The following is a 16,104-nucleotide window of genomic DNA, read 5'->3' on the forward strand; positions in this document are numbered from 1 at the left end:
GAGCTTCTGCATGCCAAAACAGATCTTCAAACAGTGGCTAATATTAACATGGAGGGTCAGAGGGCTCGCTGCAAATTAAGTCAAGTTACTAGTTAAAGTACAGCATAGCCAGCCTTGCTGCAGTCACAATTCCAGAAAACCTCCCATTGAAGGCAAGGACTTCAGTAGGGTTGGACTTGGTATGTTTTAATTTGCTGTCATTTTGCAGATGTTTTATATGACCTGGGACTGGGGCAGTGGGAGCACTAAAACTATAGTTATGGCAGGACACTTTGCCTCCTGAATGACAAAGATGTGTGTACTGTACCTCATGCTACTTCTTGTGATTTCCATCCTGTTCTCAAAGATGCTTCAATGCCTAACCCTAACCTTGTTGCTTAGTGGGGGTCTCAAGCCCTGAAAAATGTACCTAGGCTTGTGAAACAATGAGTGAGAAGGTGAGAACTCAGAACACAGTCCATAAAAACCAGCATGCTCAGTGGAAAACAACTCCAGTTACCCTGCAGGAGTTGCTGAGGAGAGGGGTATAGCCCTAGGCCTTACACCTCAGTGGAACTAAATATGCTTATTAGCTTCTTTTCTACCTGAGAGAACACATAATGCCAGCAGAGTCTCCCTATGCCTGATGAAAAGTGTTTGTGTCCAAAAGCTTGGAAAAAACTTTTTTCCAATTATTTAGTTGGTCTAATAAAAAATATCACATCTACCCAAAGAACCTTGCCTGCCTGTGTGTCTTGATCTAACCTGTTAGAATTAACACTCTTACCCTTGATCCCGGTGACTATTGCTGACTAAACAAAATGCAGAATTTGTAACAATCTCCTCACAATATCCCGGTAGTAATAATTGTTCCCTTTCACAGGAACCCCTTGGGAAAGACTGTGCTAGTTAATCAAGAGGAGGAGTTCATCTCCTTGGAGACTAAGCAGCTCTGCTGATTTTCTTTTGTTCCCTATGCAGTTCTCTCATACACTATGGAGTCATGATCTCAGCCTCCTGAGCTCAGGTAAGCTTGCTTTTTTTTTCCTCCCTTCCCATCCTCTATAACACTGATATCCTTTTGCCTTTATATCCCTCATAACAGTATGTGTATCTTCATGTGCAGCAGATACTTCTGTTTCTACACTAGGCTAGGATGGTGGACAGACCATACAACTCACCCATAACAGTTAATATGAGGAATTGCCTTTGGTATTTGGCTTTCTTTAAATATTATCCATATCCTAAGGAAACTTGCATTAAAAATCTGACAGTTTTGAAACCTTCAGAGTTGACTGAAAATGATGTTGACTGCTGGTGACAAACAAAGGATTGGCTCCTGTGATGACTTGTAAGGGTGTGAGTGGGAAGCCCTTTTCTTAAGGTATCTATTTTATCTTCTGCACATTGCCCCTGCAGCTTTGGAAGTGGTTGGGCAATTTTAATAGGAATTTCACAAACTTTAAAATCTAAATACCATTGAGTTTCCACTGCTTAACCCCTCTGCTTGACAGCCTGATCTGGTGCACGGCACCAGGCCAGGCAGCGGTGGCACAGGGCTCTGATCCCAGTGTATAGGGTCCCAAGGCCTTGATCCTGAGGTGGGACAGGATAGGGGTGGTGTGGGGGTTGGGGGCCCAATCTAGCTGCACCAGGGCAGTACAGGGCCCAGTCATGGTGCACGGAGTCTGATCTGGCCTGCAGATCAGCCCAGAGCTATTCATTTGACCCACAGAACCAAAATATCGAGCATCACTGTCCTGAACCTAATAACTCTTTTCAGCCTGTGTGTTTTGAGGCAGAGCAATTCAAATGGAAAACAGGATGTTGCAGGGAAGCTTTGTGGAATGAAGTTAGTTGCTCTTTCTGTGCCAAGGGTTGGGACCCAATTGACAGTAAGTTCTCTAGTTTGATGAATTGGCTGATCAACAGAGATCTCTGAAGCTACAGAAACATATACTGCAAAGCTGGGAGCCATTACCACATTGACTATCCACAGCATTTTAGGATTTTAGAGCATATTACCAAAATGCTTTAGATATAGCAGAAACAGAAAAAGTTGTTATTTGTTGGTTTTGATTTAACAAGATTTAGTGAAATACCCTGCAGCCACTCAAACTGTGATAGGGCAATCCAGATAGGTATTAGGGTAAGAAATGTTCATGGAAAAGCCAGAAGTTACCGGTGATTCAGAAATCGGTGTTTGCCGTTGCATGAGTCCTGAACCAGTGATACACACTGTTCTGCTGAAGATGTCCTGACAAGAGGTAAAATCTCACTGGAGTTTGCAGCACTTTTTGCTGGTCAAGTTTCCTTTATTGTAATTGTAATTTACTTATCTACGGTTAGGTACAGAGATTCAAAAGGCTTGAGGTGAAATTGGTCTAAGTTACATGGTTTTCTGTACATGGTATACTTTAGATCGGTAGTGAACGGAACACGCACTTGCCCTTTGGTGGCGGTGGTGGTGGTGGGGGGGAGGTTGCTTATTTTAGACTGAGTTCTGCCACTTTTAAACCAGTTTGTGTGTGCTGAACTTTTGTTCTGTTAGGGGTTTAGACTAGCTTCCGATCACTTGTACCAGTAAAAGTGGAACGTCTGTACCTGGCCTAAAAGTGCTTGTTTAACATATGGTGTTCCAGAATACTAGTTCCTGAATAACTCCATATGTGGAAGCTCTTATTCTGAAATAAGACTCCCTAGATTCTTTTAGCATACTCTAAGTCCAACTGGAACATGGCGCTAAAAACGGAAGTACAACGTTTCTCTCAATCAGCTTAAGAAATGTTTTAAAGTTATGATCACACAGCCAAGAAAAGCGGGCACAAGAAAGAGAGGAGGACTTCTCTATTTTCACAGTTGTGTTTACTTTGTAGGTGGTTTCTGACTTTTATGTGTGGGGGTGCATATGCAGACATTATATTGCTCATCAAGAAATTCCTTTTAAAGGACATTATATTTAGGACTGAGTGAACTTTGGAATTTCCATCCTTCAGGAACCTTTAATAGTTTAACCTCTGTTTTTGTTCCAAGTGAAAAGTTGACGTTTTTCATGGAATGAGAAGTTTCCAAAAAACTGATTCATAAGTGGTAAAATGTTTTGTTTTGACAATTTTGACACTCCAGATTCAAAACGTTTCACTTCCATTTGAACTATGCCAATTCAACATTAAACTGCATTTCCTTGTGGGTGCACAGTGCTTCAATCAGAGCTGTAGTTTAGCTGCCTGATGTACCTACATACCACTCAGCCTGTGGTGCATAATAGGGAAAGAAGTCCAACCCGGAAGTCTGGCCCATAGGAAAAAGTGGGGGTATTAGGTCTTCCAAACTTCCAGGAGGCAATGAACTTCCATAGGGGAAATACAACTTAATGCTGAACTGACTTAAAATTAAATGTTTTGGGTCAGTTCAACAAACCAAAATAGTTTGATTCTCATTGGGTTTTGAATGAGGCCCTTCAGGCGCTGGATCAGCAATAATTAATTATGTACCCTCAGCTGCCTACTCATGGTGTTTTAATTATGGTTTTGTTAGCTGTCAAGATTACTTCTGTGGGCAAGGAGATGGGAAATGACTTACTGCTCTTACCCAGATCCCTTGGCACTTAAAAAAATAATGTTTTTTTTTTAATTTACCATGCCCAAATGGCACTAAATCAAAGTTTAAATCACCATAAAAATCCTGTGGACACAGCAGAAGTTACACACTTTCTGATGGTGCGAGAAAAGAAATGAGATCTTGATAATAGGGGATTTGATAACATAAAGTGTTCAGGGAGATGATGCATGGAAAAGGGAGGAAGAAACAAAGGCCATAAATTTAACTACAAGCAGCTGATCTATGACTATTTGAGAAGTATTAACAGAGAAGGCTGACTTTGCCTGTTAGCATAGGCCTGTACAACTCAAGACAAGCCATGCTGCTTTACATGGTGTAGCTCACTTGCGCCAAAAGGGAGAGCCAACTGTAATGCTTGTAGTGACACACTAATGTGACTACATGGCATCTAGCTTGGGGGCTATTTTGAAGAGAACAGGTGTGATGCAGACATCTTCTAAGCGCCATTGTTATTGATATGGAATTAGCGCCAGGTGGAAATTTGTGACTCAGAAATGCAAACTTGAGATGACCAAAACTTAATAAATTTCTGTTAAATTTTTCAAGCTTAACAGAAAAAGCCCCTGGAAAAAATTAGAAAAAGTGCAAAACATTTTTCCATCTTTGTGTTTTGAAGCAAAATATACCCAATTAAAAGCGTTATACTAATAAAAAGGGAATGTATATCCAAACACACTTTATTTTTAGGTCTTTGGGTAAGAAAACACTTTTTGTTTTGGATTGACCCCAAATGATTTTTAATTTTTCAGATTGTTAAAGCAAACAGGAAAAATCAATTATTTGCAGGGATGCATGCAGTATAATTTAGCTAACTTCAGCAGTGTTCCCAGGGATTTTACACTAATCTGAGTGAGAGCAGAACTTTATGCTAAACAGGGAAAGGAATTGTTCTAGAGAAGCCACAGGAGAGATAACTGGAAGTAAGAGGATGAAAGTTAACAAAGCTAAATGGAAGCTGTCAGTAATCCTGCCTGTGAGGGCTACAAGGCTGCGGGTTGATCTCTCAAAGGAAGGCATGAAAGCCCAGTCACTTGAGACAGTTAAAGGACAATACAGTGTGGGGCAGTATTAAATGGGATGAATGAACTGGTCCTTTCTACCTCAGACTTCTTTGGTCCTGTGGCTTAATGAAGAGAAATTTGCTGAGCTGAAAGTCATGGGAACTGCTATATCAGAGTTAAGTTGGCTGTCCAGGCATCTGAAGTGCGGGCTAACTAGAGCTTTTTAAGAGAAAATGCATCTGGTGCTTGATTTACCAATCCATGGCCAGCACTAACTTGATCTGCACTCATACCCTATTCCAGGCTTATGGTACTTGTGCCAGGTCCTTGGTGCTCTGCTACTGCAGTTGGATTCTCTCCCACCCCCTCCTTCACTCTGCAGCTGGGGACTATGAAGAGGAGACTGTCTTGTCTAGAGCTTGATGGGCACAGGTGGCACCGGCAGCTGCAAATTCCTTTAGTTCTTGTTGGTAAACAGTGAAGATTCCATTTAAATATTCATCAGGAAAGGTCTTGGCCTGAATGTTAATCCAGAAGGGAGGATGGCTTCTTATCTCATTTGCAGCTGCCAGGCTGCTAGCTTTAGACATCCCTCTTTGCAGCCACCATCAGGAGATTCAAAGGTGATGCTTACCTTGACATCTGAATTTCAGATCGTGGCAGAGGTGTGCCCCTTTGCTAGGCTGACACTGAGGGTCCTGTTCTGAGCACAAGGGGGCTGGGGATACCTCCCTGTGGGAGCTATTTGCGTTGTAGTACAAAGCTTATTCGTCTTTCTCTCTGTGAGCTCATCTGATACCAGATGCTGCCTAATGAAAATGACTTTCTCACTGCCCACATGGTTTTGTGAGGCAAGTGAGAAGAAGGCGGCAACTTAACCCAGAAAGCTGCGATGAGGCACTTCCATCTTTTCTTAGCCTCTGTGAGGTCTCTCTCCTGTTCTCTCTTTATTTCCCTGCTTCCTCTCCCTCTCCCTCTCTCACGTGTGTATGCCTGGATCTTTGGATGTGTGTGCATACTCACTGTTTTGTGTCTATGTGTTCCTTGCATATGAAGACATATGCCTTTAGGAGTGTGTGTGTCAGGCTATAGGTCACAAGTCTGTGCACATACCATGAGCTGGGGGTTCTTGGATCTGTGCTTGTGTTAGGATGAAAGGCTAAGTACAGACATTCAAAAAGTCCAAGCCTGAAGTAATTCAATCTTTGCAGGTTATTTTAACCTGCATAGATTGAACCAATTTGCAAGTGAACAGACATTCACTTTTGAATCTGGCATTGCAGCCACATGCCTGCAGTGGTTCAGGCTGGAAGCTAGATGGCACTAGAGTGAGCCCTCCCTTCCTTTTGGCAGTAGCACTGAGGCTGGAGGGAAGCTGACCTGGGGGAAGGAGTGTGGCCAGGCCTTGGCAGGCCACTGAGTATGATTGTGGAGGGGCTTAAGCCCCCAACCTGGCCTGCAGGGACCCCAGCCAGGGTGTGCCTGGAATTTTCCCTAAGGAGTGGGTGGCATGGCCAGACACCCACCAGGCCAGCACCTCAAGTGAAGGGGGGGCAGGGAGCAGGATTCAACTCACCTGTCTCCCCTCTCAGGCATGGGCAAAGGGACCCCAGTTGGGTTCTGCCTGGCTTTCTGCTCCGCTGGCTGCTTGTGCGTGTCTTGCTGCCTGAGCCAGCTCTGGCCACCCTCCTCTCCCCCACCACCACTGTGCAAGTGGCCAGAGGGGTGGAAGTTAGGGCTGCTCCACCCTTGCCAGTCAGACCAGGCTGTGCCAGCTGGGTTTCCCAGCCCTACCCCCTTGTCAGCCAGCTCTCATTGCTCCAGCTAGGGAGTGGTGGGGGAGCAACCCTGCTCTGATCCAGCAGACAGCACAGCCCAGGGCTGCAAAGCATGCTGGGATGCTGAGGGAACCAGGAAGGGGTCTGGGACAGAAGTTCCATAAATTGGTTTGACCTAAACCAGTTAAGTCTGATTACTACATTCAACCAGGTTTATCTTAAAGCAGTTTTGGCCATTTTGAAACTAGTTTATGTGCACTGAGCTTCTGTTTGGTTACAGGTTTAAACCAGTTTCTGATCACTTAAACCAGTTTATGTGTAACTTCTGTCCCTAGCCAAAATGCCTACACTGGTATTTGTGCATTTGTGTGTGGAACTGCCTGATACTTTCTAGCCTATTTCAGTCAGTCTATCTGCTTGCCCAATAAAAATCTAAACTAGATAGAGGTGACCCTGAAACCACTAATATACTATAAAAAATGTGAGTCTAGTGTGCTGTGCAAAAAGATTTGGAGCTGGGAGGAAATTTACACTGAGCAGAGTGACTAACTGCTTTATGAACTTGAGACCTCAGATGGGACTTCCTTGTGTCTCTGCCAAACTTGGCTGGAGACTTTATGTTAAAAAGCAGAGCAACCTTTGCTTGAGAACCAGATGCTGCCTGTGAGCTGAGCTTTCCAAGGGAGAATAAATTACTAGAATCTACTGTTCTGCAGAGCGAAGCAGGACAGCAAGGAATGCATCAAATTATATAAAAGCCAAGTGTTACAGGGGCACAAGAGAGAAATTTATGGCCAAACATGTGTAATATAACGCATCATTTTACCTTGAAATCTAGCACTGCCTTTGTGCTTCATGGATGCTTCCTTGATTTCTCTAATCTTATTGCACTTTTAATGGGAAGTAAATGAGATCTTGGAAACCTTCCTGAACAGTCTGCCTATGTCTCTCTTCACTTTGTGGGCAAGTGTGTTGATACATAGCAGAACCTATTAGTAGTGGAAAGCTCCACTGACTGAAGACCATGTCTTAGATAACAAAATCTGGATCTGGATTTTGAAATTTGGGGATCTTCATAGATGGGGAGATTTGCCTTTCTAAAGGCTTCTAGGCTTTCAGACCATCAGAGAGTCTGAAATTGTGAAACTAGATCTAGGTCCATTGAGGACCTTTTACTGAGAATAATTGTGGTTTAAATGCATGACTACTATTACGGTCCAGAAGGCAACGGTCTACTCTTGTGAAGATTGCTTGAGTCAGGGTTCCTAGGGAATGACAAGTGAATCTGAGGGGTGTACAGGAAAACCAAACTCTAATGTAGCACTTGATCCTCGGTAGATTTCCTAACTCTTTACAATGGAAGGTAGGTATCCTTATCTGCACTATTCGGGGTGGGGAGACGGGAGATGCAACTGAGGTATGGGGCAGTGAAGTGTTTCTGCCCAAGGACATTCAGCAGGTCAGTGGCTGATTTGGGAACTGAACCTAGATTTCCTGAACACCAGCCCAGTTCTTAAGCCCCTAGGGCACACAGTGGTGCCATTCTCTGATTTCAGATCACAATTCATCTCATTGGCGATGCATAGCGGGTGCACGTGCACCCTGAGATTGATGGTACACCCCCTGAGAGACAGCTTGTGGGCGGTTGCCACTTGCCACCCCCCTCCCACTGCTGATACTGCTGGTGGCATCTGTGGGCAGTCATCGATTGATGGTCAGTGCTCGTGACTGCCCCCCCAGTTGCTGCTGCTGCTGCTGCTGCTGTCGCTGCCACTGCCACGGCTGCCTGTGGGAGCTCCCCGCTGCCACCACTGCCGGCTGTGGGTGGGCGCTGTGCCCCCCCAGCCTCTGGGGGCACGCGTTGTTCATGATTCATCTACAACCTGCTCCAGGTTCAGAGCTGTTTGGCACTGGGTTTTAGGTTTTGATATGCTGGATTCCATAGGCAGGTGAAAACTTTCTATTCCTTCCTTCAGTTCAAACACTGGCTTCAGTGGAGTTTTCTGGGAAAAGACAAACTCCAATGTTAGGAGCTTCCACTGTGTAGATACAGACAATGGTTGGTTCGTTTAGCTTAAACTTTCAGCAGCTCCTGCATTAGCCAAGTTTGTAATGGTCAGTCCTGGAAGGCAAAACTCCCACTTACAGGGGTTCTGGAGTTCTGAAGACAGCAGGCGCAGAGGCCAGCCTCTGGCAGGGGAACAGACATCTCATTGTTGGGCCAAATAAAACTTCAGTGGTCACTCTTCCTTCTGCAGAAATGGGACTTTCTTCTGCCAAAATGGGGCCTATGCAGAGAGTCCTGGTCCCCCAGCTCAGCAACTTGTGGTTCAGTGATTCAGTCTGATCATTTCCATATGGCACTGCCAGCTTAAGAATGTCACATCCTGATAACTTCATTGATGAGACTGTATTGGCCACAGTTTTTCTTTATTAATGAAGGAAGCTGGAGAGCAGCATCCCCAGGGAAAAGTGCAACAAGGAACAGAAATGAAGTGATGCTCAGCTTCCTTCCCCTGCCCTCTCCAGCTGCTATGAAGCATAAAGCTGACTGAGTTTAAACTTGCTGTATACTCTATGTCTAGTGCTAGATGAATTCTAAGCATGGTACAACATTGAAGCCACAATAAAATGATTTTAAAAGCCTCTGCAGTCCTCACTGGGGTTGCCTAAACCCTCCTATCTACCTTATCAGTATCCATGTGACAAATAGAGCTCATCTTTGGGCTAGAGACTCCTTTTCATTCCTCCAGAACAACTTTCCCCTAGCTTTCCCCTCTCTGATCCTCCCTGAGGGATGGGTGTTTTGTATTCAGAGAGCCCCCTTGTGTGAACTGAATGCCTTACTTTACATTACAGGGAGGAGGCCATCCCCTCCCTGAAATATTTATCAGGTTTCTGCAGGCAGGAGCTATGAATGTGTGACTAGAGACACTGTTCAGCCTTAATCTTGCTAAGCGGTTCCAAACGTAGGTTGTCAAACCAGACAGTGAAACAGCTTCTGCTACATGTGTGTTCTCTTTCCTTATGCGTGTAAGAGCTCCTGCCACTTCCCACTGCAACCGAGGCAAACGCAGACTGCTTTCCTGCCCTGCTTCGTCTGCAGCAATAGGACACCGTATGTGTTCTTAACCTGGGCTTTCCTGGTTGTCTACAAAGAGTGAGCAGGGCACATCTAGCCCAAGAGGATGAATCTTTTCTGCCTCAACTAAAGAACCAACTCTGCTAGCTGGAGGCAGGAGCAGATTCATAAACCTCCTTATCTGTTTCTACCCACAGACTCAGGACAAAAAACAGCATGGGTTGCAAAGGCATGTGTGAAGAGTATATATGATTAGGGTTGTAAGACTTGTACGATTCTAATTTGTTACTTCTCCTGAAGGACATTAATGATTCTGAGGTGTCCAGCTACTATGGCAAGGGAGGAGGGAAGTGGGGGTAGGTCTTTAAGAACCTAATAGTTTGAAAAAACTTTGGACTGAAATACACCCAGATATGGCCACAGCCAAAAGGTCTAAGCTTTTATGCTGCTATAATGATGCTTTTGTGTAGTGCCTGCAGACTTCAAGTCAGATTTAGGACCTATTCTGCTGTTCACTGTACATCCATGTAGAGTTAAGGAGACAGAGGTAGATACTCCATTGCATGGGTGACTGGCACTTGCCCCCCCCAGTGGCCAGTCAGCAACTGGGGCTGGGGGAGAAGTGATCCCCCATGGTCCCCCTGCAGCTGATCCTGCAAGTGGCAGTGGTGCCCTGCTGGCACTTCCGAGCACAGTGCTGACACTTCCAGGTGAGCGTGATGGGCTGTGGGGGGACAGCGGGGATCGCTTCTCCTGGTGCCCCCACTCCACGGCCAGCACTCTCAGGGGGGGCACCAGTGCTCTTGCCTGCCCCCCCCCCAGGAATGCTGGCTGTCAGGGGTGCATGTGCACCCCTTACGCGTTGCCACTGCTCTACAGCCTGATACCCTTTACACCATATAAATCATTGCTGTTCTGACATGAGTTTAGTTGTGTTTTTATACTGAGCTTGCTCCAGACTAAATGCTTGGGATCTGGGCCATGGAGACTCTATTGCTCTGCCTCTACTACTTCCAAAGCATCTTTGGGAGAATTGTTCTCAACCATGCCCCTCCCACCAATTCATGCTCTTCATGCACTAGTTCTGGCAATAAGACTGTAGGGCTGCTCTGGGGGAGTGTCACCATCACCTCTCTCAAACATGCATGAGATGGTTTTTATGAGCAGAGGCAGGGGGTGCCCTCAGCCTGGCTTCACCGCTGCATTCATTAGGCTTGGCAGAGTAGGAGTGTCCTTGACAGCAGGGCTCCCAGGAGCACTGCATGTGTGGCATAGGCATCATCTAACTCACAAACCTTGACCCAGCTAGTTCTCCACCAGAAGACTCCAAGGAGTGGGCACAAGACTGCTGCAGGCAAAGAAATAAATCTGGGAATCAATAGATGTGGCTTTGTCAGTATGTTTTGCTACTGTTGGGTATGTGTTGGTTTTTTAAGTCTTACAGAGTCTAATAGAAATTGATGACAGGTGTTTTAGACCATCCTCAAGAATGTGAAAGCATTAGTCTCTCTCCTGTAAGGTTTTTATCAGATAGTTAAAAATACCATTAAAGAAAGCACTGTGAGTTATTAAATTCTGCAGGTTTTTTAAGGGTAGCCCTGTTGGTTTCATTCCTATTAAGTCCTATCAGATTTTCCAGCAGGAATAGGTTTTTTGCAAGAAAATTTGAGTCATATGTGCAATTCATTTCGGAGTTAAGAATCAGTGAATTTCTTGTTACTTACATCTTGTTTCCCCTCCCCCGCCAGTGGATAATTAGACAACATGGCTCTAAGATTGAGAGCCAATCCAAATGCTGTTAAGAACAGACACAAAAAGAAAACATCACAGAAGTCTACCACTGTGCAAGTGAAATGCATGTCTATACAAAGCCTCTGTGGGAGACACTACGTACTTTCATAAACAAGCACAGCTGGGCACTGCGTATCATGCTTTGGCCCTGATTCTTATGCAAGTAAGTTGTTCCATTGCTTTTGGGATATGGGGCATTGTACGTTATTATCCACCTTTGAGAAGAGTAGATATATGGCATCCCTTTCATCCTAAAGTGATTCAGAAATACTTACACAATGGTAGTCAACCAGGGGTGCACGTACCCCAGGGGTAATTAAGAGGGTTGTAGGAGGTATGCAGAACTGATGTGGCCAATAATTGTCGCGTGTGTGCATGCAGCTGCAGCATAGCACGTGAGTGGCCAGAAGCACAGCCCAGCCATGTAGAGAGCAGCTGGTAAGTCTGTTCTGAAGGAAGAGGTGTAAGGGAGGGAGTGGGGCTGGGGCTGGGGCTGGGGCAGAGGCTACCCAGCCAGCATGGGGCACGGGACTGAGCTGCATGGGGGAAGGGGTGGGTCCTGTCACTATGCCCACCCCAGAAGGGCATGGGGGGCATGTGCCCCTGGATCTGTACACAGGGCAGGGTGGGGCAGGGCGGGCGGGCTGTTTCTGTGGGCTGGGGCAGGGGCTGTGCCAGGCTCTTCCTGGCAGGAGCGTTGGGCCAGGGCAGTGCTAGACTCTTCCTGGCAGGGGCTGGGTTGTGCTGTGGCGGTACTGGGAGAGGGAGTTGGGGGGCTACAGTGAACTCTGCAGTGTCTGCAGCCCCCCTCTGTAGCCCCGCTCCTATGGGCCCCCGTGGTGAGGGCGGGAGGGGTGTTGGGGCTGGAGCAGGGGCATGCGCTGCCCAGTTGGGGTGAAGCATGGGATGGAGCCATGAATGGCTCATCTGGGAGGGTGTGGGGGGTGGCAGCTCCTGCCACTGCACACACCCTGGGAGGGCACGGGTGCGTGTGGGGAGGGGCGGGCTGGGGCAGTGCTGGGCTGTTCCCGGCAGGGGTGTTGGCTTGGGCTGTGCTGGGAGGGGGAGGTTGGGGGACTATGGCATATTCTGGAGTGGCTGCAGTCCCTCCCATAGCCCCTTTCCACCCCGCGCCCTCCCAGGGTGTGTGCAGTGGTGGGAGCTGCCACTCCCTGCAGCCCCAGGTGAGCCGCTTGCAGCTCTGTCCTGCACTCCACCCCAGTTGGGCAGTGCCTGCCCCTGCTCCAGCCCCAGCCCCAGCCCAGCCACATCCCATCCCTCACCGTGGGGCCTCAATCTGCCCCCACCCCCTTAAAAACAAGAGAAAAATATAAAGGGGTACATGAGCTGAAACTCTGAGACAGAAGGGGTACACTTGTTAAAAAAGGTTGAAAACTCCTGTACTTGCATGTCAAATTCTTTCTATTTTCTAATTTCTGTCTACTTTCACCCCCAGGTGGAGCCAGCTTCGCAGCTGATGCAAGTTAGCATACCTTCACTAATTTCCAAACTGATATACCTCAACTGATAGCCTGAACTTTGGGGGTGAAATCTGACAGCTGCTTAACAGTGTATGGCAATGCAACACCACAGTTTAGGATATGCATTAAAGAATGCCTCAGGGTTATTTTACACAGGCAGAATGCAATTAGCCACACTGGAATGTGTCTACGACATCAGGAGTAACACCATGCAACTCCCCAAAAAACCCTATGGGGTCTGTTCTAGGAGCTCTGAGACCCATATGGCACATCAGAGTACTGGTGCAGCACTGACTTAGAGAAGTGCAGCCTTGTAAATCACCAGCCCCACAAGCTGCAGCCAAGTTTTCCTTGCAGCCCTCCCACCCAAATAATAAACATGTCCATGCCTAGTCCACTCATGAAACCTGTCGAGCACATAGCCTGCAGGGGCTCTGGCTTGCCGGCTGATAGGCAGACAGATTTGGCTCTGGTCCTGGTTCTTGCATCATTTTTGTCCATTTCTTTTTCAGCAGGAGAATGAACAATTTAACTTGACTTAATGATGCCTTGCCATTCTGATATTGGTGGCAAATCATAAAGGGCTCCGTGATATGGAAGTGATGTTTCTGCATGGTCTGCTGGTCAGAAAGAAGAGGCCTGCCCTCCCCAATACATTGTACATGATGTATTCAGTGATTACTACATTCTGATTAAAGAATAGGGATATACTCAATCTTGTAGTAGGTAGAAGCCTGTCGGGTTGATTTTGCTGCTGGAGATTTTTATACTGAGCTAAGATTCAAACCAATGTTTCAGCAACTTTCACTGACTGATTACAGTAGATGCAAAGCCCATGTCCTTTTCTAGGTCAGCCAGGAGATGGCCAGGCCTGGGGCAAGGCTCCTTGTGAATTAGACATTTGGCCCTGCAGCCAGGCTGTACAGATGTTCCAGTGATTAGAGCAGAGAACTAGAAGTGAGACTGCCAGAGCTCTATTCTTGGTTTTGGAAGTTTTATGCCCATCTATATAACCGAACAGCAAAAATCCTGCTTTTTGTTTCTTTTTATAACATACTGTCCCCTTAAATCAGACAGCACCTTGCCTGTGAAGCTGTCCACTTTGGAGAACTGTTCTTTTTTGGGCAGTTGCTATGCTCTGCCTTATGTGGACTTTACTTTTGTTCTTTCTTGGCATATTGCTTAATGTAAAATCTAAGCCACCCAGTCTGAAAGTACAGGACTGCTCTTGTGGATAGAAAAACACAACCCTAGGTGTTTATCAGGGGCGATAACGTTGCAGCATTTAGAAATGCAGAGCACAAGCTCAGTGGGCAAGCAGTCTCAGAGCAGTTTCAATTCTTTCTATTATGCATAGAGGAGAGAGACATTGATTATGTTGCATGGTGCCAGTCATAACAGTAAAGAAAGAGGCATCCAGGCACCACTGGGAAATACTTAGAGAGCAATACACAGTAGAATGATTGACATCTTTATACTCAGCAAGGAAGATTGAGGTCAGATGATCTGAGTGTGTTTTAGATGTGTTAGTTTGCTGGAAACAATTTACACAAAGTTATTTTGTTTTCTCTCCAGCCCAGAGAATCCTATGTGCTATGTCAAAAGAGGGAACCATATTATAGCGAGTGGTGTGCACACAGGAAATGGTACAGTTCATATAAAAGTAGGAGTCCTCTGCTACCCTCTAGATTGATGTCCTGAAGAACAAAATGTGCATCAATTATGTGTGCCATAACCATAGCCAACAGAGAGAGAGTAGTTATGCAGGAATGGGGTATGATCAGCAGGTGGAGAACTTTGCATCCTCTTCCCCTATCCCCATTACCTCTCTCCAGCTCTTCCCCCATTGTGACTCAGTGGTACAAAACACATGCCTGGAGGGCTGGTGTGGTTTTTCTGCATACTACTGCTGGAAGCATGCCATTGGATACTCTGGTACCAGCGGCAGAGGTAACAGATGCAGAACAAGGCAGGAAAAGATGATGGATGGATGTAATAAGGTTCACACAGAGTTTCTAATGATGAGCACTGCTGGACTAGAAGGAAGCCCATATAGAGAGCTACAACCAGCTGCACCATCATGTGTGTGGCCAAGCACTACTAATTAAAGGAGGCACCATGTCTAGTGGTCAGAACGCTGGACTAGGCCTGAGGGGATCAGTGCCAGATGCTAGGATACAGGCACGATGATCTAGATACCGGGGTTCTATTCCTGAATCTGCTGCCACCCTGGATAAGTCATTTCAACTTTCCTGTTCCAGTTTCCCCACCTTGCCCTGAGACTAATGATATTTATCTGACTTATAAAGTGCTTTGAGTGCTACTAGTGCAAACTGCAATACAAAAACTAGGCATTTATCTATTATCATATTTTCTCCCATACCTCACACCCCCAAATATGACACACACCTTGTGTTTGGAAGGCAGAACATGGTATTCTTTTTTTCCAGAGCCATGACTAACTCTGACAAAAAGTAAGTGCTCCTGGAAACCCAGTGTGTCCAGGAAGTGTGGCAACCCAGGAGACTGATGTCTGGTTCTGCTGCTGATTTATCTTGGGATCTGGCATACCATGCAATGAGCTGTTGCTTAGTCTCTGTCTCCTGCACATTCCTTGCTCTACACTTTGTCTTTGAGCTGCCATTGTTTCTTTTGACTCCATTCTGGCTTCTCCCTCACAACTGGTCAGCAGCGATGCATTGCCCCATCTCTGCTGCTGCATTTTCATGTAGTGCTTTAAAGGACGGGTTATCCACACACCAGGCCACACACCACTTGGCACCATCCTGTCCTAGGTGAGTAATGCTGCTTGTAATGCTTGTGAAGGGATAACTGTGTGCATACCATGTTCATCTTTGCATCTGCTTTTTTTCTTTCTTAATGTACCTTGCAGTTCACTTGGCATGGTCAGAGCTCCTAATAGTGTAGCATGTATTGGACCAGGAGCTCTCTCCCTATGGGCCTGAGCTGAGATGTATTAAAGCCTACAGAAGCTTCTCCAATGACTTCAGTGGATCTCTTTTGCTCTTTTTTTTCCACTGTGAAGTAGGGGTGCGTGAAGTGGGACCTAGTCGATTTGGATTTGGATTCGGCCCGAATCAGGGACAGTGATTCAATTTGTTGATTCATATCACTGTCCCTGATTCAATTTGGCTGAATCCAAATCTGAATATTCGATGCTGATTTGGAGAATCAGCAATGCGGCCATAGACACAGCTTTAAATGTTTTTTCTACATACCTCAAGGTACCAGCGTGGCTTGTGAATGCTGTGATGCTGGGGCACACGGAGTGTCCGAGAGGAGCGGGGGGGGCCCTCCACATGCTCGTGGCAAACTCGGAAGTGGACCGGAAGTACTTCTGGTTCACTTCC

At 46.2% G+C, this 16,104-nt stretch overlaps 1 protein-coding gene and 1 long non-coding RNA gene across 3 annotated transcripts in view; one reads left to right on the top strand and one right to left on the bottom strand.

Moving 5' to 3' along the window:
* TNR (tenascin R) overlaps positions 1–16,104 on the bottom strand; it is a 353,800-nt gene that overhangs the window by 145,794 nt on the left and 191,902 nt on the right. The window lies entirely within an intron of this gene.
* Positions 11,214–15,738, top strand: LOC132250808 (uncharacterized). The gene is made up of 2 exons (XR_009462439.1): positions 11,214–11,415; positions 12,709–15,738. It is a non-coding gene; the product is annotated as an uncharacterized LOC132250808 (long non-coding RNA).

The sequence above is a fragment of the Alligator mississippiensis genome, chromosome 5 (assembly GCF_030867095.1).
Source record: "Alligator mississippiensis isolate rAllMis1 chromosome 5, rAllMis1, whole genome shotgun sequence".
Classification (NCBI taxonomy): Eukaryota; Metazoa; Chordata; order Crocodylia; family Alligatoridae; genus Alligator; species Alligator mississippiensis.